The sequence below is a fragment of the Poromitra crassiceps genome (assembly GCF_964638095.1).
Source record: "Poromitra crassiceps genome assembly, chromosome: 23".
NCBI lineage: Eukaryota > Metazoa > Chordata > Actinopteri > Beryciformes > Melamphaidae > Poromitra > Poromitra crassiceps.
Window position 1 is genome coordinate 11,042,362 of NC_139639.1, and position 5,723 is coordinate 11,048,084.

The following is a 5,723-nucleotide window of genomic DNA, read 5'->3' on the forward strand; positions in this document are numbered from 1 at the left end:
AGACATTAACCCCTTCCTGCCCACTCATTGTAAGTCATTGAATAAAAGTGTCAGGTCACTTCATAAATGTCAAATCTTTATTACAGAATTCTCTGGATGTGTATCTTAAATCAAAAACAGCATCACTGGATGACAGCATAGGATGGGGAGGAGGAAGGGAGGGGCAACAAAATCAGTATCCTCATATGTCAAGAGCTTAGAAGAACTGAGGCTGTGTTTTAGGCTGCTGATTTAAAATCCATCAGTTATCATGCTGCTCAAACTATTCTGTCTCATCTCAATGTTCGCTGTTGGTAAGTTTCTTCTTTTCTTTGATATGAAGCTTGTTCTCTATGATTCTTATTTCTTTATCACACATGGTAATTCCAGGGACACAGATTCCCCCCCCTCATTTAATCTCTGGCCACTAAATTTCACTCTGACAATCCTTAATATTATTCCCTTCTAAAGGTGGAGATCTAGGAGTCGAAGCTTATTCTTATTATTGTTGACGTCATTGTACAGTCTGTTACTCTGGATAAGAACAAAGCTGAGTCAAATGACGAGAAGGTAATGCAATAGAATCATTCATGTTAAAGTCATTTATGATAGGAAAGAGAAACTTGCCATAAAGGTCTGAAACATACAATAATGCTAAAGAAAGAAAGAAATGTAGGGTAGGAATGGTAACAATAAAATGCATCAGTGACATGTAAAGAAGGCATAAGAATACCCCCACGGCCACTCCAGTCACATGTAAAGAAGGCATAAGAATACCCCCACGGCCACTCCAGTCAGATCCATTTTAACTTGAGTCTTTTCTGCCTTGTAAAGGGGGCTGTGAGGATTCAATCTCCCCATTGTCTAATGCAGTCGTGGCTTCAGAAGGAGACAGAGTTACTCTCTCCTGTAACTACTCCGGCTCAGCCAGAAGCCTCTACTGGTACCAGCAGAGTTACTCTCTCCTGTAACTACTCCGGCTCAGCCAGAAGCCTCTACTGGTACCAGCAGAGTTACTCTCTCCTGTAACTACTCCGGCTCAGCCAGAAGCCTCTACTGGTACCAGCAGCAGCATCCCAGATCAGAGCCACACTTTCTAATGGCGGATTACTCTGAGAAGACAGCACATCTCTCTGTAAGGCATGACAGGCTGAGCACAGAGTTTCATCTGGAGATCTCCTCTGCTGCAGTGACAGACTCTGCGCTCTACTACTGCGCCCTGCAGCCCACAGTGACAGGAAACCCAGAGTCACTGTACAAAAACCTTTGGAGAACTTAACTCATTGAGTGCCAATGACGACAATCGTCATCAATTCAAATAGTAACGTATTGTGCCAATGACGACGATTGTCGTCAATTGCGTTTTTTGACGGTGGGACGTGGATCAAAGCCTGATCCATCTCCTGTAAAAATTTGGGGCATGTTGAATGTGTATAACCTATTTTACGGACCCATTAGGTGGCGACAGTGCTCTCCAGATTAGAGAAAGGTGAGGAAAAACAGCAGAAGAAGCCCCGTGATGAAACGGAAACCGCATCGGTATGCATCGATATGCATGAAGCATAACGTTAGCTGTGCCTGCAGCAGCCAATCTGCTCCCACAATTGAGCCCCTCCGTGTCCGCTGCGATAGCCCCTCCACATGATTAGTTGTGGAGTTGTTATTATTCTCAGTTGGAAGCGCTGGGAGCCGGTAACAAATACACACGGAACGCTGTGAAAAAGCTGGGTTTTCAGTGCAGAGCAAACGCAGCAGAGAGCCACCAGAGCAACCAGAGACACACCCACGGAGGAGGGGTTTGCAGTTGAGGGGGGGGGTGGGGCACGCAGGGCAGCATACAACACCGACCCAGACAGACCCAGACAGCAGGCTCGATGGACAGATTGGTGAGCTAGAATATCTGATGCCCACCAGCAGTAAATCAAGACCAGCAAGAAAGTGTAGGGTCTGTGCACGCAGGGGCCAGCGCTGCTGGTTGCAGCTAAAAAATATTATTTTGCCAAACAAAATTCCTTTGTTTTCGCTGTTTTATTGAAGGAAATTATTTTTGAGGTGTCACTACATCAGAAAATATTAGCTTCAGAGTCAGTGATGTGCTTGAAATGCTTCATTTCACAAAAGGCTGATTATCTCAGCTTCTAATTTGAAGCGTCTGTTTTTGGTGAAAACAACCTATCTTCTCCAGCTGATAACTAAAGAACGGAAAATGATATCAATAAACTTTTTTTTGCTGATGATACAATAGAGTATCATCGTTCTTTGGGCGTGTTCAGTGTTTACATAGTAATATCACACAATATTCTGTGGGCCTCGAGAAATCACTGAAAATGCTCTGAAAGGGCTGGCACTGGGAGCATCTGTCTTCCAAAAGTGGCTGGCACTCAATGAGTTAAACATGGTCCATGAAAGCACCAAATGTCAATTGAAGGGGAGGGACCAGCAGTAAACACAAAACCCAGAACCATCAGAGTATCATAAATTCTGTATGCAAACTAAGACAACGTCATACTCCACAATGTCCATTAGATGTAGGTAAACACATTTAGACTACAATGTCCACTAGATGGAGGTAAACACATTTAGACTACAATGACACTATAGTGTCATTTCTTAGCATGAACGACAAAAACAATCTAACAATCAGTAAATGAGGTTCAAGGGCAGACAGTTTGTTATATCTAATATACATTAAATTGCAGAATGTGAGGTGTTCTGGGATGTGAACTGTTGACTGTTAACACAAATAAGACAGTAGCACAGCAAGCTAGCCAGTGCTAACCTATAGATGAGTCATCTGCTAAGCTCTCTCCTCTGATGTTTCATTCTTAAAGTAGAAACTTGTTCACACAACCATGTTTTTCATCATCACTTAAATGTAATTTGCCACAAGGTAGTTCCTCTACATTTAGAAGGTCCACACATTAAAATGGTTAAGGGAAAGGGGACAACAGAGAATTATGGTATCATCAACATACATTTATCAATATTAGCCATTTCATTATTTTAAACGGGGGATAGACATAATTTCACTCAATACAGGCCAGTGTCATTACTTTCCCAGTTCTTTTCCAGTTCAAGATTCAAGATTCAAATTGAATTTAATAGCCATAGTGAGTAAACATGTTACAAATAACTGAAATGAGGAATTTGTCTTTGTGCAGTTCTCTTCAAGCTCTTCATTGATAGGCTAGTGCATTTTGACTGATAGTCAATATGGATTTAGGTCAACTCTCACATTCACCCACAACCACCAACACACTACAGAAACACCTGTGTATGCACCACACGTTGGAGTCAGGTGTGGTAGTCACAGACAAGCCACCACAGCAGCTGTCTATCATCTATTCATCTGCCTTAACAAATACCTGCCTCCAACTCCCAGAAGACACAAGATTGTAAACTCAGTTTGCCTCCAACTCCCAGAATGCACCATGTTGTAAACTCAGTTTGCCCTCGTCACTACTCTCTAGCCCAGTGGTACGCTACCTTGCCCTACTCAGGAGCCACATTGTCAAAAACAAAAACAACTTTGCAAGAGCCACAATCCAAAATATCCCTTTCCTCCCTTTATTAATTAATTATTTATTTATTTTAAGTAAGACTTAAAAGAGCGACAACTACCCATAAAGGAGCTGCATGTGGCTCCAGAGCCTCAGTTTGAGTATCACTGATGTAGCCACTCTCTCTGTACTTGGTTCCTGTCTTGCCTTAGCCATGTCTAGAGCCTCCACCTGACCCCTGCCACCTGCTCCATGCAGCGTTGCCTCCCTGCCACCCACTCTGGACCTCATCAACTGGCTGTCCTCTGCTCTGCTGGACCTCCTCACCTGGCTGTCCTCTGCTCTGCTGGACCTCCTCACCTGGCTGTCCTCTGCTCTGCTGGACCTCATCACCTGGCTGTCCTCTGCTCTGCTGGACCTCATCACCTGGCTGTCCTCTGTTCTGCTGGACCTCATCACCTGGCTGTCCTCTGCTCTGCTGGACCTCCTCACCTGCCTGTCCTCTGCTCTGCTAGACCTCATCTGCCTGTCCTCTGCTCTGCTGGACCTCCTCACCTGCCTGTCCTTTGCTGGACCTCCTCACCTGCCTGTCCTTTGCTGGACCTCCTCACCTGCCTGTCCTCTGCTCTGCTGGACCTCATCACCTGCCTGTCCTCTGCTCTGCTGGACCTCCTCACCTGCCTGTCCTCTGCTCTGCTGGACCTCATCACCTGCCTGTCCTCTGCTCTGCTGGACCTCCTCACCTGCCTGTCCTCTGCTCTGCTGGACCTCATCACCTGCCTGTCCTCTGCTCTGCTGGACCTCCTCACCTGCCTGTCCTCTGCTCTGCTGGACCTCCTCACCTGCCTGTCCTCTGATCTGCTGGACCTCATCACCTGCCTGTCCTCTGCCCCGCCCCCTCTTCTGCCACACCTGATCTGCCTGCCTGCTGCCTCAGGCTGCCCGCTTTGATCCATGGACTTCCAACTCCACATTCCCTGGTTTCATTAAAACACCCTTGAACTTGTCCATCTGTCTCTGCCTTTGAGTCCAAGTCCAATCGGAACAAATCCAGAGAACATTTGACACATTTTCCATTGAGTAAATATAGTCAATAAGATGGGACCAATGAAAAAGCCCTGGGACACTCCTTTACTGACACTTTGCACTTCATTTACAAGTTCATTGCAATCATGAAGAATATCAAACAAATACTGTAAAAAACTTTCACCCACAAAGGGACAAAAGTGTGAATTGTATCAAATTGGTAATTGGAGTAAAAATCACAAAGTTGTGAATGAGCTCTTTGTCACTCTGAACAAGCTCCTCCTTCAAATCTACCAACTTAGACAAAACAGTGGAGGACTCAGAGCTGCTCTCTAGTGTCTGTAGCTCATAGTTACTGAACAGTGCAGCTGTGATGTCTCTGCTCATGTCAGTGTTGCTGGCTGCTGTGTGCTTTGGTATGACATACCTCTGTTCCCTTCATATTAATCACACGTTTTGCACATGGATTCATTAACATCACATTGATACTGTTTGTTGTTGTTCTACAGAATGCAGAGCACAACAAGACAACGTGCTACAACCTAAAGGAGATGTGACTGCTACTGAAGGAGAGGCGCTGACACTTGGCTGTGAATACAACACCAGTCAAACAAGCGCATATCTCTACTGGTACAAGCAGGATGTAAACGGCATTCCCAAATTCATGCTTAGCCGCTCTACGCTTGGCTTTGAGAACAGAGTGGACGGGTTACAGCAGAGATTTCAGCTCATGTTGAATTCTGCCTTAAGATCGGTTCCTCTGACGATCCAGAAGCTGCAGCCGTCTGACTCTGCTGTGTACTACTGTGCTCTGCAGCCCACAGTGACAGGAAAGCCCAAACCACAGTACAAAAACCTCATGCAGAAACCAGACTACTAAAACAATGCAATAGCCCCTAAGCTCCACTAGAGGGATCCAAACACAATTCAATTTCTATGGCATACTATACTACAGTGTAGTATACTACAGTACACTACTATACTACAGTATACTATACCACAGTGTAGTATATTAATATACTACCGTATAATATAATACAGTGTAGTATAGGGCAGTATACTACTATACCACAGTATACTATACTACCATGTAGTATACTACAGTATACTACTATACTACAGTATACTATACTACTGTGTAGCATATTACAGTATACTACTATACAACAGTATACTACACTAGATTATACTATACTACAGTATACTATACTACAGTGT

At 44.5% G+C, this 5,723-nt stretch overlaps 1 gene segment (V, D, J or C); it reads left to right on the forward strand.

The window, feature by feature from the left end:
* The first annotated feature begins 4,878 nt into the window (after window positions 1-4,878).
* Window positions 4,879-5,385, forward strand: LOC310796714 (T cell receptor alpha variable 19-like). The segment is given in 2 exons: window positions 4,879-4,921; window positions 5,015-5,385.
* Window positions 5,386-5,723: the final 338 nt, after the last annotated feature.